We start from the raw sequence: 27,410 nt of genomic DNA on the forward strand, positions 1-27,410 counted from the left end.
TCACTTCCACCTTTTTAAGGGCAACTAGGGATGGGCAATAAATGCTGGCCCAGCCAGCGACGCCCACATCTCATAAATGAATTAAAAAAAACCTCAGAGGACATCACTATCCTGCTGCCAGAGTGTACAGACAGCGATCCAGCTACCTCAACATATCCGAGGTCCAGTGCTGCAGGAGGTTCCGCCTCTCCAGGGACACCGTGACATCAACATGCCATATGATCGGGCTAGAGATCACCTCCAACTATATGGGTGGGTACCCAATGCCAGTGGCTCTCACGGTCACAGTAGCCCTAAATGTTTGCACATCTGGCTCTTTCCAAGAGTCAGTGGAGGATCTGTGTGGATTGTCCCAATGAGCTGTACATAGCTGCGTCAAGCTGGTCACTGACGCTCTGTTCAGATGGGTCCTCACATTCATTCATTACCGACAGGCTAGGCGAGTGAACCAGAGCCTTCGCTGCGATTGTTGGGTACCCCCACATCCAGGGGGGGGGTGGTGCCATCGACAGCACACATGTGGCCATCAAGGTGCCAACGGGTCAGTCGGGTGTCTTCATGAACAGAAAGGGTTTCCACTCCATGTGCAGATAGTGTGTGACCAGAAGACCCAGATTCTGCAAGTCTGTGCAAAGTACCCTGGCAGCTCCCATGATGCATACATCCTGTGGCACTCTCAGGTGCCAAGGCTCTTCATGGCTCTAGCTCGGCTGGATGGTTGGTTCCCGGGTGACAAAAGATATCACTTGAAAAGGTGGCTCATGACGCCACTCCAGCGCCCAAGGACAGAGATGAAGAGAGGTACAATAGGAGTCATACCTCCACAAGGGCAGTGATTGAGAGGACAATTGGGCTGCTGAAAGTCAGGTTCTGCTACCTGGACCAATCAGGAGGTGCACTGCGATATCCTCCGGAGTGTGTGTCGCTTATTGTCATTGTCTACACTCTGCACAATCTGGCACTGGCAAGGGGGCACCCACTGGAGGATGAGGATAGCGAGGCAGCTCCACAGGCCCCAGAGGAAGACTCTACTGATGGATCTGATGAGGACTCTGGGCAGGCACAGGGGGAGGATGAGGGGGCAGACTTAAGGAACCTTCAGGGAGGTAGGGACACCAGGGACGTGTTGATTCAACGCATCTTCAGCTAGGCTGCCAAGACATGGCTTCCGTCTCATGGCAAGGGCACCGCATCCTTACCGCACGTTTCTGAGGAGGCAATCCCCCGACCCCAGTGTCGCCTCATAACCTCTGGAATAAAGTTTGCTGCCCCTGCCGTCTATCATAAGGCACTGATGAGGCTGCACCAATGGAAAACATAAAGGACACTCAGGGCATTGAAACAAAATCTAGGTTTATATCTTTACTAGAATTACAAACAAGGAACAAAACATAATATAGTCGCTATTGTCACACTAAAACAAAACATAACACTGATGAAATGAATGAATGTCACCCATGAAAACCCAATCCTGTGCTCACAGAGCCTTAAGTTTACACTTGCCAGTGCTGTGTCTTGGTGCCCACCATCCCCATCCCCCATCTCGCTGGCAGCGACATTGGAGGCAGAGTGCTGACTCTGCTGTTGTGTCGGCCCTGATGACCCTGGCAGTCGTCCCCTGGTCAGCGGGGCCTGAGCAGGTTCCACCTGGGAGGGTGCGATCAGGGGCATGGCTGGGCAACCCTCAGTCATCATGGCCACATCAGATGCCACGGTCACTGGCAGAGGGGCGGAGGAGCTGTCGCCCTCATCCGGAGCACCATGACACGAGCCCACAAAGATGACAGGCAGCTTGTCCTCCAGTGTGAGGTGCGTCTGGACCTCCCTGCTCACCATTGATGGATGGGCACCTCGCAGAGAGAAACTAGCTGCCTCTTCCATCTCTCACACTGGCAGTGACTTCCTGAGTTCACAGCCGCTGTGTGGGAATGCGGGTCTGAGCGTGACCCCAAGAACCCATGTTTCTGTTCCTGGAGCTCTCTCTCCATGAGAGTCGCCACTCTCTCAATGGAGGAGGCTGTGCACTCGGTGCTCAGGGTCAACGTAGTGCTCACGCTCCACATGGACTCCTCCATGACAGAGAACATGGCACACAGACCCTCATGGATTTCCACCAGATCATCCGATGCATCCCGTTGGACACCTAGCATCTACCGTCTGATGGATGACTCCAGAGGCTTGTCATCTGCCTTGGACTCAGCATCCTCCTGGTCTCCAGCAGTCCTCTGGCTGCTGGCGCCCGGGACACTGTCTGCCTCTAACCAGCTCCTCATGCAAGTGTGATGTGCCCTCATCAGAGTGGACTCCAAACGGACCCTAGCGCTATAGTCCCCCAATAAGCCTGTATCTGCACTAGTGCAGAGAGCGGATGTGATGCGGGTGCATCGCCTGGCGATTCCTCCTTGGGTGTCAAGGGGGACCTCGGGTTTAGCTGCACGTCGTGAGGATGGAGCTCCTGAGGCAGAAACAGGATATATCAGCTAAGAACATCATCACTAAGCATCTGTTCAAGGTGTGCAGGCAGTCATCTGAGAATTGTGGGGCAGAGTGCCCACCAGCATTGCTCTCCTGCCTGCTGTGTCCACCAGGTGCTGAGGCCATCACTTATGTCAAATTTTCCAGTCTCTCGTCGACAGCTCTGTTGTGGTAACTTTGACAAATGAATCACAGGAGGCTCAGGTACAGGTCATGATCATTTATTCGAGCAATTGCAAGGAGAGAGCCGCCTCAAAGCAGCTTGAGGTAGAACTCTACCAAATCACAAGTATACAGCTTATTTATACACTACTGATCACCTACAAGAACATTGTTCAAATTCCAATCTTATCAGCATACAGGTTATATCATACATGTTCTTTCACGCCGACGGTGACCTCTCCCTCTATCTAGGCCTGGACCATCCGTCCTTTCCTCATCTGTTGAAGAGCTCACTTAATCTATGTTGTTGTCATCCTCTAACTCCAGTCCGGCTCCCAAGGCCTTTCTGTTGTTTGCAGGGCCTAAGGCTGTGCAAGGTTCATCTGGTGACCTTTAATTTTAATGGGCTTGGTAGCACTGGCTGCCTGGAGATTTTAAGTAATTCATTCCCTTTCAATGAATTCGTACTGTATTTCCCCTAACAGCTCCATTGGGCTCTTTCCCAACTCCTGGCCGCCTTCAGGGGAGCTTCCTGGGATTGTTTTAAATCCCCATCTGGGTCACCGCTCCATCCAGCACCTGCCAGGGTCCCGCCCCTGCCGGCAGCACCTCGCCAACGTCCAGTCGCTTTTCACGTTGGCCGGCCCTTGATTGGCCAATGTGAAATTGAGTTGTCCTGACATCGCTGCTTCGGGGCCTGCAATTCACGTGCGCCCAATTAGAGCTAAATTCAGGCCCTGGTAAGGAACATCGAGACAGGGTTAGTAGAATTTCATTCAGTTTGAAGGGGAGAAGTGTGGGTTTAAGACTCGTGTTTTCAACCTGAATAAAGGTAATTATAAGGGTATGAAGGCAGAGCTAGCTAAAGTGAACTGGAAAAGTCAATTGAAAGGTAGGACAGTAAAGATGCAGTGGCAGGCTATTAAGGAGGTCTTGGCTAACTCTCAGCAAAGATTTACCTCAGTGAGAAAGAAAGGCTCTTTGAGAAGGATGCATTATCTGTTAAGGATAATATCAAACTGAAAGAAAAACTGTACAAATCTGCAAAGATCAGTTATAGGTCAGAAGTTTGGTCAGATTTTAAGAACCAGCAAAGAATGACTAAGAGAAAAAGAGGGAGAAAACAATATGAGAGAATGCTAGCTGGTAATATAAAAATGGTAAGAATTTCTACAAGTATTTATAAAGCAAAAGAACAACTAAAGCTATTATTGGTTCTCTAGAGAGTTAGTCTGGGGAACTGATAATGGAAAAAAGGAAATGGCAGAGGTGGTGAACAGGTATTTTGCATCTGGCTTCACTATAGAAAACTTCCCAAAGGCACTTGAAAATCAAGAGGTGAACGGGAGGGAGGAACTTTAAACAATCACTGTCACTTAGGAAAAGGTGCTGGGAAAACTATTAAGCCTAAAGGCTGACAAGCTCCCGGGACCAGGTGTCCTGAATCCTCGGGTCTTAAAAAAAGTGGCTGCAAAGAAAGTAAAGGTACTGGTTATAATCTTCCAAAATTCCTTAGTTTCTGGAAGGGTCCCAGTGGATTGGAAAATAACTAATGTAAACACCTTTATTCAAGAAAAGGAGGGACATGGAAAGCAGGAAACTATAGGCCAGTTAGCCTAACATCTGTCATAATCAGTGCCGCTAATTTACACTGACTTACAGAATAAATTACATTTTATCACTTTGAATATCAAGATTTTTACCGGTGCTTTTGGATAGGTGCATTCTACAACTCCATCTGGTTAGCCATGAAAATCGTAACAGATTAAACTTAAGGCTGTTTATCGTCACCATTCGTTGGGAGGACTACTGCACAGGAAGTGCATGCTAAAGTCCACGAGGGAAATTGCTAGAATCTATTAATAAGGCAACTTACTTGGAAAATCATAATGTATTCTGACAGAGTCAATATGGTTTTGTGAAAGGGAAATCATGCTTAACTAAATGATTAGAGTTCTTTGAGGAAGCAACAAGCAAGGTGGGTAAAGGGGAACCTGTAGATGTGGTGCACTTGGATTTCCAAAGGGTATTTGACACCAAAGGTTACCACATAATATAAGAAACACAGTGTAACACATTAGCATGGATAAAAGTTTGGTTAGCTAACAGGAAACGGAGAGTAGGGATAAATGGGTCTTTTTCAGGTTGGCAAGCTGTAACTAGCTCCAGGGATCAGTAATTACTTACAATCCATATCAATGATTGGATGAAGAGACCAAATGTATGGCAACTAAATTTGCTGATGAGGTAGGAAAGTAAGGTGTTAAGAGGAGTGAAAGATTCTGTAAAAGGATATGGACAGGTTAAGCGAGTGGGCAAAAATTTGGCAAACACTGTATAATGTGGGAAAATGTGAATTTGTCCACTTTGGCAGGTAAAATAGAAAAGCAGTATAGTATTTAAATGGAGAGAGACATGGTAATACAGGGGGATCTGGGGGTCCTGGTACATGGACCACAAAAGATTAGTATGCAGGTACAGCAAGTGATTGGAAAGGCAAATGGAAAGTTGGTGTTTTTTGCAAGGGGAATGGAATATTTTACTGCAGCTGTACAGGGCCTTGGTGAGACCACATCTGGAGTATTATGTACAGTTTTGGTCTTATTTAAAAAAGATATAATTGCATTACAAACAGTTCAGAGAAGACTCACTCAACTCATTGCTGGGATGCAGGGTGTTGTGTTTTTATGATGATATAAAGACACCAATCACTCATAAGGGATTGGGTAAATATGTTGCGGGTTCATTTATTGAGACTAGGCACTTGAGAACATTTATATAAAGGTAGAAAGCTTGAAGACATCAGCAGCAGGGCTGTGTGTGCTGTGCTGTGCTCACAAGCCAAAGTGAAACTGAGACTGGATCACATGACACACTTCCCTTATAGTGATGGCATGCTGCTATCCCTTAAAGGCATATTGCAACAAAGGACTTATTTTATGAAGAAAGGTTCAACAGATTGGGCCCATATACAATTGGAGCGTAGAAGTGTGAGAGGTGATCTTATTGCATTAATAGGATGGATACTGGCAGGCTGTTGTGATGGTGACAGAACTAGGGGACACAGTTTAAGAATAAGAGGTCTCGCTTTTAAGATGGAGATGAGGAGAAATTGTTTCTCTCAGAGGGTCGTTAGTATGTGGAATTCTCGTCCCTAGAAAGCAGTGGATGCTGGATCAGGTTTTTGATAGACAAGGGAATCAGGGGCAATGGGGGTCAGACAGGAAAGTGGAGATAAGACCACATCAAGATCAGCCATGATCTTATCAAATGGTGGAGCAGGCTTGAAGGGCCGAATGGCCTACTGCTGCTCCTAAGTCCTACGTTCCTGTGTTTCATTGTCAACTGAGCTCAAAGCCCACAGAGGATTAGAGTATAGAGGAGCAGAGTAGAACCTTCATATCCACAAAAGCAAGTGCTGGAAATCTGAAGTAAGAATAAAAAGTGCTGGAAAAACTCAGCAGGTCAGGCAGCATCTGTGGAGAGAAACGGTTAACATTTGAGGTCGATGATCTTTCATGATGTCCTACGTCCAGTTTCCTGCCCCTAACCGCCTTCTCTTCGCTATGGACATCCAATCCCCCTACACCTCCATCCCCATCCAGGATGGTCTCTGAGCTCCCCGCTTCTTCCTCAAACAGAGTCCCAAACAATCCCCATCCACCACCACCCTCCCCTGCCTGGCTGAGCGTGTTCTTACTCTGAACAACTTCTCCTTCATCTTCACATCCTCTATCCGTTTGCTAGAATGTCTTTCTAGTACTAGAGTGTGTCCACAGGCTTGATCAGTTCCACATTGCCATCTACCAAAGAGAAAAACCTGGAATAATGTTTTAACTGGGGTCCTTCGGAAGAAGTGATGGATTCAACTCACTCTTGATGACTGAAGATGTTGAGCCATAACAACAGAGGGGCAATGCTGTATATAAAGTTGAGAGAGAACAGCAAGGAGAATTTAGATGCTGCGGAATTCTGCTAGCCTTAAACCGGGCGGGTTCTTCTGCCATAACTCTGAATGATCTCTGCTTCGTTCTGATGAAAGGCTAGCGACCCGAAACATTAACTCTGTTTCTCTCTCCACAGGTGTTGCCTGACTTGCTGACCATTTCCAGGATTTCCCGTTTTTAATTTCAGATTTCCAGCATCGGCAGTCTTTTGCTTTGCTTCCTGTGGGGCTGACTTCATACGGCCGATACTCAGTAAACACCTAGAAGTACGCTGTAACATTTGCAACAATTGCTGACAGCTATATAACATTCAATGATTTGCCTTGTCAAGTTGCAGAGGCCACTGACATTGAAGCCTATTGCATAGACAAGTTGTAGCTTTGCCCTCCTGACTCCAATTAGAATTGTTCAAAAGTAGCTCAGTGTTTGTACAAATTCTCTCACGGTGGAATTGTTACCAAAATCCAATTTTACCTGATGTATATTAATAATTGGGATGTTTTCACTTTCTCTTGCTTCACAGAACTGTATGTAATTACATTATAAATCACGGTGCAGTAATGGATACAAACCCAAATACTAATATTCATTGCAAGTCTCAAATTCGCTGCTTTTAGTATTAGTATTTGGACATTGGACTGGATTTTACTGTTTCCTAATCTATTTATTAACACGGTAAATCACTGCATACATTTGATTATATTACTGTTTACAGACAAGAGCAAATTTAATTTGCCTGTAATCAATTGTTTTGGAGAAGAATATTATTTCCCTTAATGATCTTTGAGCTGATTAATGCAGCTAAACTATGTGGAGGGCACATTCATTGAAGCAAAGATGCACAATCCCATCTCATTGACCCATCCAAGCATCCCTTTCATTACAACCTCTGATGGAAAAATAGCTTCCCCTTTCCAATAGAAGCTTGCGATACACTTGGCCCCTTCATCCAATCATTGAAATGGATTGTAAATAATTACTGATCCCTGGAGCACCTCACTAGTTACATCTTGCCAACCTGAAAAAGACCCATTTACCCCTACTCTCTGTTTCCTGTTAGTTAACCAATCCTTTATCCATGCTAATGTGCTAGCCCTTACACCATGTGCTCTTATCTTATGTAGTAACCTTTGATGTCAAATATCCTTTGGAAACCCAAGTACACCACATCTACAGGTTCCCCTTTATCCACCTTGCTTGTTGCTTCCAAAGACCCAGCCATCGGCACCACTGAAATGTGAGAGAGGGATTGGTAGAGTAGGATTGGTAGAGTAGTCAAGCTTTCTTCTTTTCCATGGCTGCTGGGATTTCTTTATGGAATTTTGAGCACATAATCATAATTCACAGCATGGAAACAGACCATTTGGCCCATTGTGCCAAATCTAGGCTGATGCTTCAGTGCAGCACTGAGGGAGTGCCACATTTTCAGTTGTGCCCTACTTCAGCTGAAAAGTTGAACTTTTTTTTCTATTTATTCATGGGATGTAGGCTTCGCTGGCTAGGCCAGCATTTATTGCTCATCCCTAGTTGCCCTTGAGAAAGTGGTGGTGAGCTGCCTCCTTGAACCTTTGCAGGTGTCTGCTTGTTCATCAAACAAAATCCCTTGCCACTCTTCAAAGAAGAGCTGGGAGTTCCTCTCCTGGCCAACATATATTTCTCAGCACACAACACCAAAACAGATTAACAGGCTAAGTATCTCATTGTTGTTTGCGGGATCCATTCTTTCGTGAGCATCTCTGGTAAGGCTATCATTTATTGCCCATCCCTAGTTGCCCTTGAGAAGGTTGCGGTGAGCTGCCTTCTTGAACCGCTGCAGGCCATGCAGTGTAGGTACACCCACAGTGCTGTTAGGGAGGGATTTCCAGGATTTTGACCCAGTGACAGTGAAGAATTGGCGGTATAGTTCCAAATCAGGATGGTGCGTGGCGTAGAGGGGAACATGCACGTGGTTGTGTTTCATGTGCCTGCTGCCCTTGGCCTTCTAATTGGTGGAGGTCATGGGTTTTGAAAATTTCGCAATTGTGTCTGAAAGGCTTGACCCTTCTTCTGCCTCCACGATGCCAGGAAGATGATGAGCTGCACTGTCCTAATGGGTAATGACCACTCTCACTGAAACCAGTGCTGACCCGATGGCGCCTGTGTGCCAATGGCTAAGTCCACCTCTGTGCTATTCTCCCTATCGTGGACCCAGCTAACTCCTTGGGCAGCCATGACTGGCCCCCTATTGTGTTGCTGCCTCCATCCACCTGATTTTTCCCTACACAGTGCATCCCACCAAAATCAGGACATGACCCTCAATGAGCTCATTAACAGCCTTAATTGGCATCATTACCGCATTGGGTGGGTTCTGAGGGTTGCCCTACCTCCGCCTTGATGAAAGTCGCCAGCATTGGGAACGGCAACAGTTGGCTGGCACTGGTATTTTCCTTTGCTGCCTGCTTTTGTGCCCGCCCCCAACAGAAGCTCGAAATTCAGCCCTCTCCCTTTCCCTTTCAGCCCGTGTCACCACTCACACTCTTCCAACACACTCTGTAGCTTCCCTCTCTCTCTCTAATCTTTCAGTCTCTAGGCCATAAACATGGCTCTCCTACATCCTAGGCTGTCGCTTTACCACCTTACTTGCTCCTGCCCATTGATGATGTGCTTCAAGGTTTTAATTATCCTCCCTCTCCCTTTCTCTCTCTTCATTGCTGCTAATGAACCAATAATGCTGCTGTGTCGGAGCTGATCACAGTTGACCAGGGTTCACATCAATAAACTATACCCCTGCAGCCAAGCCAGGCTGAAGTAATGAGTTACTGTGTTGCTTAATTGGTGCTGCAAGGTTTTGTTAAGGCAGTGCAGTGGAATCTGTAACATCCAATTAAACCATTCAATTTGGTAGTCAGGGCTTTGGTTAGGAGGATTGTAAATGGGGCAATTGATTTTATTCAGAACACCCGAAACTGCCTCCAGGATTTCATCATAAACCTCCGTTCCTTCAATGTCGCTAGGTCAAAATCTTGGAACTCCCTAACAGCACTGTGGGTGTACCTACACCACAAGGGCCAGGGTTTTATGGCCCCGCCACGGTGTGTCTCCCCCCTCCCCGGCGGCTGTGGTGAGCCATTTAAACCTCCATTCAGTCCATATTTCACCGGGTGGGAAGAGCTGTAAAATCCTGGCCAAGAACTGCAGCGGCTTCAAGAAGCCAGCTCACCACCACCTTCTCAGGGGCAGATAGGGATGGGCAATGAATGCTGGCCCAGCCAGCGACACCCACATCCCATGAATGAATTTTAGAAAAAGATGCATAACTGTGGTATTGGGATCGGGCTACAGACAGTAAACATCAAATTTCATGGGATTTGTCTCAGAGTATTTTGCCTCAGTGAATAAGCTTGAAAAGTGATATTAAATGTATAAGTTGTGACTCAGTTTAGAAGTTGAAGAGATGTGAAGCTGATGTTAGTTGTACTGCAGGTAACATTTTCAGGTTTTTGTGTGACATGTGGGTTATATCTTTACGCAGGACTCTGTTAGACTTGATTTTTAAAATTTATTCACTCATGGGATCTGCGTGTTGCTGCCAAGGCCAGTATCTCCTATCCATTCCTAATTGCTCTTGATGAGCCATCTATTTTGAATTGCTGCAGCCCATGTGGTGTAGGTACACCCACAGTGCTATTAGGGAGTTCCAGGATTTTGACCCAACGACAATGAATGAACGGCGATATATTTCCAAGTCAGGATGGTGAGTGACTTAGGGGGGGGATCTTGCAGGTGTTGGTGTTCCCATATATCTGTTGCCCTTGTCCTTCTAGGTGGTAGAGGTCGCGGGTTTGGAAGGTACTGTCGAAGGAGCCTTGATGAGTTGCTGCAGCACACCTTGCAGATGGTACACACTGCTGCTACTGTGCGTCGGTGATGAATGGAGTGAATGTTTAAGATGTGGATTGGGTGCTTATCAAGCGAGCTGCTTTGCCTTGGATGATGTTGAACCTCTTAAGTATTTTTGGAGCTGCACTCATCCAGGCAAGTGGAGAGTATTCCATCACATTCCTGACTTGTGCCTTGAAGGTGGTGGAAGGTCTTTGGGGAGTCAGAAAGTGAGTTACTCTCTGCAGAGCTCCCAGCCTCTGACCTCCCCTGGTAGCCACTGTATCTACGTGGCTGGTCCAGTTAAGTTCCTGATCAGTGGTGACTCCCATGAAGTTGATGGTGAGAGATTTATAGTATTACATATTACATGATATTTACGGCATAGAAACAGGCCATTCAATCCAACAGCTCTACACCAGTGTTTGTGCTCCGCATAATTCTCCACCCACTCTTCTTCAATTAATCCATCAAAATATTTGTCTATTCTTTTCTCCCACCTGCATCAATGATGGTAATGTTGTTGAATGTCAAGGGGAGGTGGTTAGACTCTTTCTAATCAGAGATGGTCATTGCCTGGCACTTGATTGGCACAAATATAAATTGACATTTATAATCCAAAGTCTGAATGTTGTCCAGATTTTTTTTTTCAGGAGCGCATGGGCTACTTCATATCTGAGGAGTTGCTAATAGAACTGTACAATTATCAGTGAGCATCCCCCCTTCTGACTTTATAGAATCCTAGGGCGGAATTTTCGGTGCCTGCTGGCATCGGGTGTCATGGTGCCTGTGAACAGACAAATGGTGCAAAGGCCAAAAGTTGGTTTCAACGGCGGGCTGTGTGTCCCGCTGTCGCACGTTGGGAACTTCATTGTAATATATCTGCCCTGCTTGCTGGAATCATACCCCCTGCGCTGGATCATCCAGGTACATTAGTGTGATTGCACGCTGACGTGTTTCACAACTGAACATAAGTGACGTATACCTGGCGAGCTGCACTTTGCTCAGGATTTTGAAGTTTGTTTGCCAACCTGGCTTCGGGCAGCACTCGCGGTCATCAGCGCCAGGCTTCGCAGGCAGCAGCACATCACTTTTAGGGGGGGCGCTCACGGGCAGGTCTCTACCTACCAGACCAACCATAAGCCGGGGGTGACTTTTCAATGGCTGCAGGGCGAGGGCTTGCTTGGGAAAGGGGGAGAAATGGCCTCAGGCAAGGGAAGAGGCTGCAGGGCGAGGGCTGTACTGGGGAAGGGGGGTATCCCAGGGTGTGTGTGGGGGCGCATGTCGATCTGTGCAAGTGGCCTCAAAAAAGTGAGGGCTGAGGAGGCAGCCTCCAGAGGAGATGAGGCCAGATGGAGATGTGAGGGTGTGCGTGAGAGAGTGAATGGTGATGTCCCTTGAGCTGGCAGTGAATGTGTGATGGGCTTGTGAGTGTGTGAGTTTAGAGTGATGAGATGGTTGCCTTACCCTGGTGGCACCAATGAAATCATTCATCCTCTTTCTGCACTGGATGGCCAACCTCTTTCGTGCAGCGTTGGCACTGACCACCACTGCCACTGCCTACCAAGCCAGAGTGATGACACTGATGGGCCTCCTGTTGCCAGAGCAGGGACAGAGGACATTGCAGTGGGCTCCAATGAGTACTGCTCCACGATACAAATTATTGCCCTGCAAATTTCTGGAAGTATATGAGAGCTGGTACAGTGAGCCAACTGGGCCTTAGCGAGCAACAATCCATCTCCTTCAAGAATAAGATTTAAGGATCGAGAAAGAAAACAGCTCACCACCACATTCTCAAGGGAAATTAGGGATGGGCAATAAGTGCTGACCTAGCGAGTGACATCCACACCCCGCGAATGAAAAAAAAACCACAAAATAACATTAAAAAAAAATGGTTATGATGGACAGTCAACCACAGGCTTATGATTTTGAATTCCACTATGGTAATTTGCCTAGTGGAAGACCAGGCTCATTACTTTTGTAGAATATACAAACAAGATAACTTGCTGAGTGCTTGCGTCTAGCACAGAGTCTTGCTGTCTAGAAGCACAAATCAGGGGATTGTGGGGAGCCAGACCCTAATTTCTCTGGTGGAGGAAGCATCTGTTAAATAGCCGTTTGTTAGCACAGAACTTGAATCTTGCTCAAAAGAGAGACATGTTGCTGAAGCTTTTCATCTTGCACTCATCAGGACAAATGCAAAAATACCAAATTTCAAACGCTCATAAGGATTTATACTACAGGAGAAAGGGCTGCACTTCCAGAAATTTGGAGCAATAATTTTCTGAGCTGAAGGGTGCAGGAAACAGATGAACTAACAGGGCATGCTTGAGATGCCCCACTCCAGGAAGTCCTGGGCTAATGTTTCAGTAGGTGCTACGTCTGCTTCCAGCAATCTAGCGCTACTTCCTATAATTGCACCTTCAAGATATTGCCAAATTCCCAATGCGTATTTTTACATTTGCTGATCTAGCCTGCAATGTGGACACCATATACCACGCACCACCACCTTGTTTTCGTCAAGGAGAGGTTTGAAGGTGAGGCATGAAAAAGTGAATGTTTATTGAAGTGTCATCATAAACGGTCCCAGGGTGTATTGAACCAGGATTACTGGAACTGAGGCATCCAGGAACTTCCAAACATTTATTAATGATATACAACTATGTACAGGGATAGATAGCATGAGGCTCCTTCTAGAAGCATCTCTTTCTGGGCAAGATTTTACTGTCGGCGAGCGGGGTCGGGGCCCGCTCGCCGATGCGTAAAATGATGTGCGATGACGTCGGGTGGAACTCCTGACATCACCCCGCCCCATTTAAATTTTCAGGAAGGCGGGGTCGCAGCAAAATCAGCTGTGCACCCGCCAACCTGTCAATGGCTAATTGAGGCCATTGACAGATCAATTAAAGTAATTAGCGGACCTGCCCGTCCAACCTTATGGTTGGCGGACAGGCCGGGAACCCTAGCGGGAAGTAGAAAAAACATGAAACCTCATCCACCAGCGGGATGAGGTTTCATGCAGGGTTTTAAAAATTTTAATAAAGTTTTTTTGGAAACCATGAACATGTCCCAACTCATGTGACATTGTCACATGAAGGGACATGTAATGGAATTTTTTTTTACTATTTTTAATATTTTAGAAAGTAGTGGCCATCTCCCTGAGGCTGCACTTAGCCTCAGGGAGATGAGTGCGCTCTTTTGTGCACATGCGCGAAAGAGCGCACTCTCGCTTTTAGGGATTCCCCCCCCTGCCCGCACAGGGAGCGCATAGCGCTTCCCTGTGGACATCACGCTGGGCAGGCCTTAATTGGCCCGCCCACGTAAAATGGCACCGTGCCTCCGATTGGGGGCGCAGATCAGAAGCACGCCTGCACGCGCCCACCCATCAACATCCCCCCCGACGGGGGGAACATTCTGCCCTCTGAGTTCCAGTGACACATGATCTGACATCACTGACGATGTGTATTAGCTATTAACTATTTATACTACATTTATCTTCCCAGAATTCCCCGGATAGGCAGACAGTGAGCATGCAGCTGAAGAATGGGCTGCAGGATTCACAAAACTCGGGCCCAGCAGAAATGAACGATTTCGAGAAAAGAGAAACAAAACCAAATATTGCTGGAAATACTCAGCAGACCAGGCAGCATCTGTGCAGACAGAATTTGAGTTAATGTTTCAGGTCAGTGATCTTTTACCAGAACATTTCTGATGAAGGGTCATTGACCTGAAACTTTGGCAAAATATTACGGGGGGGGTAGGGGGGAGGAGGAAGGGGGGGAGTGGGATGGGGTGGGGTTGCTGGTGGACAGTTGGCTGCTCCAGAAGCAAAGTCCGCGTGGAGCTGAACCGCCTCACTCCAGCCCACCTTGCAGCCCATGCGGGTGGGCTGAATTGGGGCAGTGTGGGACTTCTGCCCCTCACTGGGGAGGAAGCCCCACCCTCGGGAGCTGCCGGCCAACCCGATTGGCCGGCAGCTCCATCAGTCCCAGCAGCACCGAGATTGCATTAGTGGGTGCTGCCCGAGACCACAAGCAGGCCCAAGAAATAGGCCCATGGATCGCAGAGCCTGGTAAACCCAGGGTCTTGGGGAGGGAGGGTTTGGGTAGTTTAGGGAGGGGGGTTTGGGGGAGGGGGTAGCATGTTTTATGGGGTAGGCGGGTAGAAAGAAAGTGGGTACTATCTTAAGGGGGGCTGCCCCCAGATCCACAAAGCCCCTGACTCCCGAAAATAGTACCCCACTTTTCTTCCCGCCCTTTGAAAAAGGTTTTTCAAAACTGGAGGAACAGCACCTCATCTTCCGATCGGGCACTTTACAGCCTTCTGGACTGAATATTGAGTTCAACAATTTTAGATCATGAACTCTCTCCTCCATCCCCACCCCCTTTCCGATCCCCCCTTTTTTTCCCAATAATTTATATAGATTTTTCTTTTCCCACCTATTTCCATTATTTTTAAATGTATTCCCATCCATTGTTTTATCTCTACCTTTTAGCCTATTTTGATCCCTTCCCTTCACCCCACCCCCACTAGGCCTATCTGTACCTTGCTCGACCTGCTTTCTACCCTTAATTAGCACATTCCTTAGATAATATCACCACCTTCAACACCTCTTTGACCTTTTGTCTGTGACATCTTTTGGTTATCTCCGCCTATCACTGGCCCTCTATCCAGCTCTTCTTGTCCCTCCCCACCCCCCTTAAACCAGCTTATATTTCACCTCTTTTATATTTTTACATAGTTCTGATGAAGAGTCATACGGACTCGAAACGTTAACTCTGTTCCTCTCCGCAGATGCTGCCAGACCTGCTGAGTTTTTCCAGGTATTTTTATTTTTGTTTTGGATTTCCAGCATCCGCAGTTTTTTTTTGCTTTTATTTTCAAATAGTGGCCCGCCCCCTCCCGTCCGACTGCCCACGCCAGCCCTTTTATGCCATGAGCGGCGCATTATCGAGGTCAATTGGCTTGTTAACAAGCTCAATTGATTATCTATTTAAATATGGTAGGCGGGCTGCCGATTTCGACATCTGCCCACGCCTCGTATTATGGGGGTGTTCTCGGGGATGGGCAGGAAGGTGGGCACCCGTCCTATTTTACGTACCTCTACCAAAAACACGCCCCGTGGGGCAGGTAAATTCCAGCCCATCTGTTTCCCCTCTCCACTGGTGCTGCCTGACCTGCTGAGGATTTCCAGCATTTTCTGTTTTTGTTTCAAGTTTCCAGCTTCCGCTGTGTTTTGCTTGAGAAAAGAGAATATTTGCAACAGGAAATGCGCTGGACAACGATCCAATAAAACTGCCTGGTTGCTTTTTTTGCCTAAGTCTAAATACCTATTAGAATTTACCAGTGGAGTTATTTAATTAAGTATTAATCAACTCAGTCAATTCATATTTTCACGGATTATCAACGAGGGATGATTGCTAGAGAATTTTATAAATATCAATATTCCTAAAATAGTCCGAGTTTAATACCAACGACATTGACCATTCCAATGTCATGATGTAAATAGCACTTTTTCCCTAGATTTACCTCGTTTGATATTTGTCATTTGATAAGATCAAAAGTTATTGTGAAAAATAAAAGCTCATTGTGTAGCGGGCAACACATTGACATGGAAGGAAGATTGGCTAGTTAACAGGAAGCAGAGAGTAGGCATAAATAGGTCTTTATCTGATTGGCAAGATGTAACGATTGGTGTGCCCACAGGGATCAGTGCTGAGACCTCAACATTTTACAATTTATGTAAATAACTTGGATGATGGGACTGAAGGTATGGTTGCTAAATATGCTGATAACACAAAAATTGTAGGATAATAAGATGTGAAGAAGACACAAGGAGGTTACAAAGAGATTTGGATAGCTTAAGTGAATGGGCAAAGACCTGGCAATTGGAGTATAATGTAGGAAAATGTGAAATTGTTCATTTTCACAGAAAAAATAAAAAGAAGCCTATTATCTATATGGTGAAAGATTGCAGAGTTCTGAGATGCAGAGGGATCTAGGTGTCCTAGTGCATGATAGAAAAGGCTAGTATGCAGGTTAATAAAGTGTTATCATTTATTGCGAAGGGAATTGAATACAAAAGTAGGGAGGTTATGCTTCAGTTATACAGAGCAATGGTGAGACCACATCTAGAGTACTGTGTACAGTATTGGTCTCCTTATTTAAGGAAGGACGTAAATGCATTGGAAACAGTTCAGAGAAAGTTTACTAAATTAATACCTGAGTTGGGCGTGTTGTCTTATGAGGAAATGTTGGACAGGCTAGGCTTGTATCCACTGGAGTTTAGAAAGTAAGAAGTGACCTGATTGAAACATATAAGATCCTGAGGGGTCTTGACTGGTTGGATGTGGAGAGGATGTCTCCTCTTGCAGGAGAATCTAGAACGAGGGGTCACTGTTTAAAAATAAGAGGCCGCCCATTTAGGACAGAGATATGGAGAAGTTTTTTCTCTCAGAGGGTGATGAGTCTTTGGAATTCTCTTCCTGAAAAGATGGTGGAAGCAGAGTCTTTGAATATTTTTAAGGCAGAGGTAAATAGATTCTTTATAAGCAAGGGGGTGAAAGGTTATAGGGGGTAGGCGGGGATGTGGAGTTGAGGTTACAATCAGATCAGCCACGATCTCATTGAATGGTAGAGCAGGCTTGAAGGGCTGAGAGTGATCTACTCCTGCTCTTAATTCGTATGTTCGTATGTTCTTATGTTTACCAGATTTACATGGACTGCAGATTATTAAAATGATGCAGGGTATGAAGCTGTTTGGCAATATTGTGTGAAGCCCTTTGACAATATTATCTGAATCAAATTTTCAGATATTAATGATCACTGCTTCATTTTGGGTGCAATTTTAACCCTACCTGCTCAGCAGAAAGCAAGAAGGCAAGCAGTTAAAATCAGGCCGTGATCAGCGCCTGGCACTGATCAAGGACATAAGGAATAGAAAGAGGAATAGACCATATGGCCCATTGAACCTGCTCCACCATCTGATCATAGCTGATCTTGGGCTTCAGCTCCACTTTCCCACTTGCTCCTCATATTCATTAATTCTCTGAAAGGCCAAAGATCTGCCTGTCCCAGCCTTAAATGTATTCAGCGATGGAGCATCCACAACCCTCTGGGGTAGCGAATTCCAAAGATTCACAACCCTTTGAGTGAAGTTATTTCTCCTCATCTCAGTCCTAATGATCAGCCCCTTATCCTGAGACTGTGGCCCTGTGGTTTAAATTCCCTGACCAGCGGAAACAATCTCTCAGGGTCCACCCTATCAAGCCCCTTCAGAATTTTGTAAGTTTCAATGAGATCACCTCCTATTCTTCTAAACTCCAGAGAAGATAAGCCTAATTTAATTAGCCTCTCATCATAAGACATTGGTCTCATCAGGGACCAATTTAGTGAACCTTCGCTGTATTGCCTCCAATGCAAATGTATCTTTCTTAAATGTGGAGACCAAAATGCACACAGTATTCCAGATGTGGTCTCAGCAAAACCCTGTACAGTTGCAGCAAGACTTCCTTATCCTAGTACCCCAGTCCCCTTACAATAAAGGCCAAAATTCCATTTGCCTTTCTAATTGCTTGCCGTACTTGTATGCTAACTTTCTGTGCACACCCAAATCTCTTTGAACATCAACACTTACAGGTTTCTCACTTTTAAAAAAAATATTCTGCTTATCTATACTTACAACCAAAGTGAATAACTACACACTTCCTTACGCTATTACTCCATCTGCTATCTTATTACCCACTCACTTAACCTCTCTATATTTCTTTGCAGCGTCTCGGTGCCCTCCCCACAGCTTACCTTTCCCACCTACTTTGGGATCATCAGCAAATTTAGATACATGACCCTCTGTCTCTTCATCTAAGTCATCAATATAGATTGTAAACAGCTAAGGCCCCAGCACTGATCCTTGTGATGCTCTACTATTCACTGCCTGCCAACTTGAAAAAGCTCCATTTATGCCCATTCTCTGCTTTCTATTTGTTAACCAACTGTTAGGAAATGGAGTTAGTTTAAGTAAGTTATATTGATATTTGTGGGTATTAGGAATGAGTTTTAGCTTTAAAGTTTAAGTTTGATTGTTTGAAGGACCAGTTCAAAACCCTGGAGGTGAACCCTTGTGGAAGTCGTCCGAGAGGAAGTGTTGGTTTGGTAGAAGGTTCCAAAGTGAGTGTTGGAGAGTGGAGATTGGAAACCCTCATGTGAAAGATGGAATTCAGTGAGACTGGTTGGCTCACAGCGTAACAAGCATCTGGGGGAAGTGGAGGAAAGATCCAAAGCATCTGATTGAGGTGGCATCTGTTACTTGGTTTCAGAGTATGTGTGTGTCTGACCACAGGTTGACTATTAGTTTACATGGGCTGTACTTACTGTGAACATTAATGTATAAGATAGTTTTTGTAACTTGTGTTATCCTTACAAATCTGTATATATCTGTCCAGTTATAGTTGTGGATGAAGGAGTATTGTAATATAGTTCATCTTTTCTTGTTTAAAAATTGTTTTATTCTTTTGTTAAAAGTTCATTAGCTGACTCCGGTGATTCTGCACAGTGGCCACTCTCCACATAACTAAACAAACAAATTATAAGTTAGGATCTATCAAGCTGGGTTCCACTCTGGGATCAGGCTTGTCCAGGGGCACCCTCAGCTGGGATCGTAACGCCAACTCCTGTATCCAAGCTAAACGATTATCCCCAAGCCCCTGAGCCCTTAATTGCCTAATAATATTTTGCGTGACACCTTATTGAATGCCTTTTGGAAGTATATGACATCTACTGGTTCCCTTTTATCTAGCCTACTAGTTACATCCTCAAAACACTCAAATATATTTGTCAAACAGGATTTCCCTTTAGTAAACCATGGCCAGGACCTTACGACCCCTCCTGCCCGATGGGATATTATGGTCCAGTTGAACTGAATGGAGATTTAAATGGCTCGCCACATCGGCCTGGGGTAGCACATTGCAGTGGGGCTGTAAAATCCTAGTCCACGTTGACTTATTCTAACCGTACGATGCTTTTCTAAGTGCATTGTTAACACTTCCTTAATAATAGATTCAAGCGTTTTTCCCAGCAACTGATGTTAGGCTAAATGGCCTTTAATTCCCTGTTTTCTCTCTCCCTCCTTTCTTGAAAAGCGCTGTGACCCAAGCCGATGGGACCATTCCTGAATCTAAGGGCGGGATTTTTCCCCTGTCGGGCGGGCGCGTGCCTGACCTGAACGAGAATATAACAGTGCGTTGGACGAGTGTCCTGACATCATCGCACACGCTCGTTATATGTCGCTCGGCGGGCGTGCGTGAGAAATGGCAGCGCCCCTGCTGACAATTAAGAGGCCTATTGAGGTCCTTAATCAATTACTTCAATCAGATTTCTCGCTGCCCGTCTAACTGTTGGGTTGGCGGGTGGGCGAGTAGGCCAAGCGGCCTGTACACTTTTTGCGAAACCTCATTCCCGGGTGGGATGAGGTTTCGACCAGTGATTTAAAAAAATAATAATTTAAAACTCATTTCTGACGTATCCCAGCTCATGTGACCGAGGCAAATGAGGGGGACATGTTTTCCCTATTTTTCCATTCTTTATTTTTGATTGTAAAACCCTTCAGCTCCCTGAGGCAGCTCCCTGTGCCTTCAGGGAGAGCTTTCACTGAGTGCACCCCCCCGGCGCCTGCGCACACTTCAGCGCTTGCGCTCCTCCCGCTCCCACCCCGGCAGCGCTGAGTCTCTGAGCGCACCTTGCACATTGGCTGGCTGTGAATTAACCAGCCAGTGTGAAATTGTTGTCGGGGCCCAGTTGGTTTTGTGGCTGCTCCCAGGCCCACCAGCCTGGTGAGGTAAAAGTCCGGCCCTGAGGAATTTTGGAAAAAGCCTAGCTAGCACATCCACTATCTCTGCAGCTGGCTCTTTTAGAACCTTTGGGTATAGGCCATCAGGTCCTGGACTTTGTCGGATTTTAGTCCCTTAGGGTTCTCCAATACTTTTTCTCTGCTGATATTAATTTCTTTAATTTCCTCACTCTTTTTCGCCCCTAGGTCGCTGTCTCTTTCTGCTGTGAAAATTGTACCTTCTACTGTCACAGATTCACGGAATTGTTATGGTGTAGAAGAAGGCCATTCGGCCCATCGTGTCTGCACCGGCTCTCTGAGCATTTTAACTTAGTGCCAACCTCCTGCCTTCTCCCCGTGACCCTGCACATTGTTTCTATTTAAACCATCACTCAATGCCCTCTTGAATGTCTCAATCGAACCTACCTCCCCCACACTTCCAGGCAGTGCATTCCAAACCCTAACTACTCGCATTTGCTTCTTTTGCAAAACACTTTAAAACAGTGCCCTCTGGTTCTCAATCTGTTTATGAGCAGGAACAGTTTCTCCCTATCTACTCTGTCCAGACCCCTTATGATTTTGAAAACTTCTATCAATCTCCTCTTAGCCTTCTCTTCTCCAAGGAAAACAGTCCCAACTTCTCCAATTTTTCCTCATAACTGAAGTCTCTCATCCCTAGAACCATTCTTGTAAACTTCTTCTGCACCCTCTCTAATGTGTTCACATCCTTCCTATAGTGTGGTGCCCAGAACTGTACACAATACTCCAGCTGAGGTCTTATATAAGTTCATCATAACCTCCCTGCTCTTGTACTCTATGCCCTTATTAATGGCGCCTAGAATACCATGTGCTTTAGAAACAGCTCTTTCTACCTGTCCTGCCACCTTTAATGACTGGTGTATACATACACCCAGGTCTCTCTGCTCCTGCACACCCTTTAGAATAGTATCCTTTATTTTATACTGTCTCTCCATGTTCTTTGTACCAAAATGTATCACCTCACACTTCTCCACATTGAACTTCAGCTGCTACCTGTACTGTGAAGAAAAGCACAAAATATTTGTTCAATGCCTCTGCCATTTCCGCATTCCCCATCATAGTTTCTCCTGTCTCTGCTTCTAAGGGACCGAGTTCACTTTCACATTCCAACTTTTCCCTTTTTATCAGTTTTTTTGTGGCTCTCTCCTGGAGCAGAATTTCACGCCTCACGGGCAGTCATGTGCCTGACCCGATCGGTTGTAAAATCGCGCGAGGAGACGTTGGGCGAACGTCCTGACGTCATCCTGCACACGCGCCATCTTCAGGTCGGTTGGCGTGCACAGGTATCGGAGCCGCGCCCATCATCAATTAAGAGGCCACTTAAGGCCATTAAAAACCCAATTGAACCCAATTTTACGTTTCCCGCACAATTTTGTGCTCATCGCACAGGCAAAACGGGCAGGCGGGCAGCTCACATTTTGCAAAACCTCATCCAAGGGCAGGATAAAAAAGGGTCAGCAACATTGCCAGTGTGAGCAGTGAGGAGTTTAGGAGATAGTTTGCCGCTGGTTGCTTATTGGTACTTGACAGCTTCATCTCAGTTCTGAGCTTCATTCTTAGCATTTCCAGCCTTCATTTCAGGGCTCATTGGTGTCTCCAAGGCCCACGGAGGATTTTGACCGTGTGGACCCTTCCAGGTATCAGGCAGCCTTCCCTTACCCTGGTAATGGGGATTGTGGTCTCCGCTGGTGGCACCTCCTCTGAGGTGGAAGAGATGGGCAGAAGGGAGAGGAGGCCGGGTGTCCCAATGCAGCCTCCATGGGAAGGACCTGTGGAAGGAGAGGCACAGGGACAAGGGGCACAGGGCCAACAGGTAGTCCAAGGTGGAAGGGGCTGCGGAAGATGCCACCTTCCTGTTGCCAGGGTTTACAGGCAGCGATGCAGCTACCTCAATATGTCTGAGGTGCAATGCCGAAGGAGGCTCCACCCCTCCAGGGGGACCATGACCTCCATTTGTCAGATGATTGGGCCTGAGATCAGCTCTGACTGTGTGGGTGGACACCCCCATGCCAGTGGCTCTGAAGGTCACAGTGGCCCTCAACTTCTATGCCTCCGGCTCTTTCCAGGGGTCAGTTGGGGATCTGTGTGGAGTATCCCTATCAGTTATCCACAGTTGCGTCAAGCTGGTGACAGAAGCTCTGTTCAGGTGGGTAATGACATTTATTCATTCCTGTAGGGACGAGGCCAGCCAGACTGAGCGAGCCAGAGGCATTGCAGCGATTGCTGGGTTCCCTGGCATCCAGGGTGCTATAGACTGTACACATGTGGCCATCAAGGTGCCAATGGATCAGCCGGGTGCCTTCGTCAACAGGAAGAGATTCCACTCCATGAACGCCCAGATAGTTTGTGACCGCAGGACGCAGATTCTACAAGTCTGTGCAAGGTACCCTGGCAGCTCCCATGACGCTTATATCCTCAGACACGCTCAGGTGCCGAGGCTATTCAGTGCTCCAGCCCGACTGGATGGATGGCTGCTGGGTGACAAGGGCTATCCCTTGAAAAGGTGGCTTATGTCAGCTCCAAGCCATCCAAGAACAGAGGCAGAGCAGCGTAACAGGAGTCATGCCTCCACAAGGGCGGTGATAGACAGGACCATAGGTCTTCTGAAGATGCGCTTCCGATGCCTGGACCATTCAGGGGGGACACTACAATACCCCCCAGAGTGGATGTCACTGATAGTTGTTGCATGCTGCGCTCTCCACAATCTGGCACTGGCAAGGGGGGACCCACTGGAGGGAGAAGATCTTGAGGCAGCTCCACAGGCCACAGAGGATGAGCCCAGTAGTAAATCAGAAGAGGAGCACGGTGAGGAGAATGCTGAGGGTGTGGAGGCAGACCTCTGTATCCTTCAGGGAGACAGGGACTCCAGGGACACCTTGATCCAAAGCTCCTTCAGCTAGGCTGCCAAAGATCAGCTTGGACCTCAGGCCAGGGCTGCCGCCTCCATCCCGGATTCTGAAATGACCCTTTCATTTGAACCCAAAGTCCACTCAGTGCCTGTGCAATGGAGTTTAGAGCCACCCATGTCCAGCATTACACACTGGCGTACCCGGCACCAAAAAAATAAAAAGGTGAAGCACACTCAGGCCATTACGGCAAAAACAAAATTTATCTCATTTTGACAATCCAAAAAAATTAACATCACCTTCACCGGTCTTCATTCCCAGACTAGTAAACATAAATAAAACATTACACAACAGAAGTTCATTCATGACCAGTCCTTCTTGTGCTCATGGTGTCTTAAACTTACGTTTGTGAGTGCTGTGTCCTGGTGCTCCACCCTTGCTGGCACTGGCATTGGTGCCAGCCTGCTGACTCTACCGTCCTGTTGGTCTTGATGACCTTGGCGCTCGTCCTCTGGCCAGTGGAGCCTGTGCTGGCCCCGCCTGGGATGGAGTGGGCAGTACCATGGCTGGCCTCTCCCCAGTCATTGCAGCCTCATCAGATGCCACGGTCACTAGCAGAGGGGCGGAGGAGCTTCTGCCACCATCCAGGGTGCCTGAGAGGAGCCTGCAGAGATGACAGGCAGCTTGTGCGCCAATGTGACCTCACTCTGGACCTCGCTGCTTGCCATTGATGGAAGGGCACCTAGCTGGGATACTGGGTGCCCAATCCATCTCCCACACTGGCACTGACCACCTGAGGCCAGTACCTGTGTGAGGGTTTGCAGGTCCGAGTGCAATCCCAGGAACCCCTGATTCTGCCCCTGGAGCTACCTCTCCATGAGAGTCGCCACTCTCTCAATGGAGGAGGCAGAGTGCACGGCCATGAGGGATAACGCAGTGCTCATGGACTCCTCCACAATAGAGACCATGGCACGCATATCCTCATGGATCTCTGCCAGATCCTCCCACACATCCCGCTGGACATCCAGCATCTGCCGCTTAATGGACGACTCCAGAGACTCATCATCTGCCTTCAACTCAGCATCATCCTGGTCTCCAGGAGTCCCCCGACTGCCGGCGCCCTGGGCACTCTCTGCCTCCACCTGCTCCTCAAGCGAGTGTGAAGTGCCCTCACCAATGTGCACCAACATTCTAGCCGAGGATCTAATGCCCACCGAAGTGCTGGTATCTGCACCGGTGCCTGGTTCAGAGAGTTGGTATTTCGCAGGTGCATGTGAAGCCTGGCATTCCTCTGGCATCAAGGGTAGCTCTTCAGGGTTCTGCGATTGAGTGCGTGCTGGTGAATCTAAAGGAGAACAACAACATGTCATTGGTATTAGTCATCACACTGTCACTGTCCATGCCAGGCATCTTGGTGAGACAATGGAGATCTGCATCATGCTGCCACCATCTTTCAATGATCAATGGGGACTCCAGGTTTGAAGTTCCCATCAATGAAGAGACAACACAAGAATGTTGGCACCATCCGAAACTCTCACCTCTGTGCACTGCACTCTTAACTTTGTCTGACACCCCTGCCTCTCCAGCTACAAGGCTTCCATCTCGAATCTGGATAGGATTAGGAGGTTTGGAGTCTTCCGCATGTTGGTGACCTTTCAATGTTGTTAAAGGTCGTCTTCTCCTGATAGGACAGAGAAGCATTGATTAGTCCACTCTCTACCTGCAGCGCCATTGCAGCCTGGCCAACTCCACTTGAGGAACACCTTGCAGGGCACAGCCGAGTTGTGGCCCTCGAGCTGCAAGGCACTCAGTCCAAGCAGCCAGGGCTCACCCCCTTGGCCAGCTCTGGCTTCATTGACAGTTGGCACTCAGACCCTAACACCCCAGATCTGCACGGGGAGGACAGCCAGGCCTTGACACTTCACCGCACTGATCCATGCCAACATGGTACTCGCCCGAGTGGAGCAGGTCATTGAGCCTTTTGCAGGACTGCACCCATGTGTGCACCGCACAGCATCGTGGCTGCTGACCTGCGCCGCCACCCCCTCCCAAGCTCTTTTTTGTGAGGCGCGATGGCCTCCTCCTTCCATCTCTGGGGCAAGGGTGTCCCTCCTGGCAGCCACCTCCTCCACAAGGACCGTGAGGTACTCATCCAAAAACCGGAGGGCCGAGTGCCCGCCCAACCTGCCCTCCCGCCTGGTGCCTCCAGCCGCACTTGATGCCATGACTTCAGCGTTCACATTGCAGAAGGTATGTTCAGCCTTCAAGGAGCTGCCTGGGCCGTTTTCAAACCGGCTGCCAGGTTACCATTGGACCTGGCGACCAACAGGCCCCCACCCCCACCCGCCCCTTCCCGACCATTGGGAGGACGCGTTTCACGCTGGGCAGGCCTTAATTGGCCAGCCAGCATGAAATCGCGGTCAGGGGCCCATCGCGCCTGCCAGCCAAGGGTAAAATTCAGGCTCTGGTTTCTAAAACATTCCTAATCCTCAGACTTGCTATTGTTTTTTGCAACATTGTGAGCCTCATCTTTTAATCTAATCCCATCCCTAATTTGTTGAGTGAGCCACCTATGGGTCTTTCTTGCTGAGTTTTTGTTTTTCAATGTTCAATTTTGTTGAACATTTTGAATTGTTTTTTAAATGTTTCCCACTGTTCATTTACCTCCAAACCTATCAGTCTATTTAGCCTATTAACCTCAGCCAGTTCTCCCCTCTCAATGGAGGAGGTAGTGCACTCTGTTGGCTTTGTTTAAGTTTAAGATTCTTGTTTGCGAAACTTAGTATGGAATTCGATGGTATTATGATCACTATTTCCAAGTGGATCTTTTACTACAAGATTACTAATTAACCCTGCTTCATTACACAGTACTAGATCCAAGATAGCTTTATCCCTGATCTATTCCATTATGTATTGCTGCAATAAACCATCTCAAAAGCATTCTACAAACTCATTATCTAGTCCACTCTTGCCAATTTGATTGTCCCAGTCTATACGAAGATTAAAGTTCCCACAATTATTACATTTCCTTCGTTACAAGCGCCAATAATTTCTTGTTTAATGCTCTACCCAATGATATAATTACTGTTAGGGGGGCCTATAAACTACTCCCACCCATGGTTTCTCACTCTTACTATTCCTAATTTCCACCCATAAGGATTCAGCTTCATGATCTTCTGAGGCCAGATCCTTTCTGATTAATGTTCTTACATCATTGTTTTCTATGTAGGCCACCCCCGCCCCATCCTTTGCCATTCTGTCTGTCTTTCTGAGATATTCTGTACCCTGGAATATTTATTTCCCAACCTTGATCACCTTGCAACCATGGGTAACATGTGGGGGGTGGCGGGGGGAGGGGGTGGGGTCACACGGATGGCATATCACCCCCGGAAACCACATCGGCTTGGAGCTGACACGCTCCCATGCCAACCTGCCCCGCAGCCATAAAGTGCTGCAGGGCAGACTAATGAGGTTGGAGTGGCCAATCCGATGGGCCGACAGCCCCATCAGTGCCTGCAGCGCCAGGAAGGTGTCAGTGGCAGCTGCCGGGACTGCTGCTGAGGAGAGGAGCCCAAGGCCCAGGATCTCCAGAGAAGGTAAGTCTGGGGTCTTGGGCCGGGAGGGTGTGGGTGTGTTAGGGGAAGTGGCGGTGGAGGGGAAGGAGATGGGTTTAAGGGAGGGATTGGGTAAAAAGGAAGGCGTGTTTCGGTCTGAGGGAGGGCCACATGACCCAGGGATGTGGACAGGGCTTTAAAAACTAACAGAGTGGGGGAGGGTTTGGGTGAAGGGGGAGTTAGATGTCCAAAAGAGAGAGGTCAAGGTGGTTCAGTCTAAGGGATTGGCAAAGGACAGCCCCTGAAGAGAGACTCCCCCCCTTCCTTCCCACCCTTTAAACATTTCGGGTAAATAAATCGGGCTTCCCGCTCCCACCCTGCTGCCCTCACCAAACATATTAGGACATGGGCAGCGCATTTTCGGGACCATTAGGCTTGATAACAAGCCTAACTGACTCTTAATTGTTCACTTAAATATGGCGGAAATCCCATCCCCCATATTATGGGGGTTAGCTCTGGGTGGCCGGGAGGTGGTGGGATGGGCGCTCACCCGGTTTATTGCCCCTGCCCCCCTCCCTCGGGAAACAGGTCCAATTAGGGGCATGTCAAATTCAGCCCCATGTTTTGGTAATGGCGATTAGTCCATCTACCTTTATTGCAGGCGCTTTGTGCATTCAGATAAAGAACCTTTAATTTCATCTTTTTT

Source organism: Cetorhinus maximus, chromosome 21 (genome assembly GCF_964194155.1).
Source record: "Cetorhinus maximus chromosome 21, sCetMax3.hap1.1, whole genome shotgun sequence".
Classification (NCBI taxonomy): domain Eukaryota; kingdom Metazoa; phylum Chordata; class Chondrichthyes; order Lamniformes; family Cetorhinidae; genus Cetorhinus; species Cetorhinus maximus.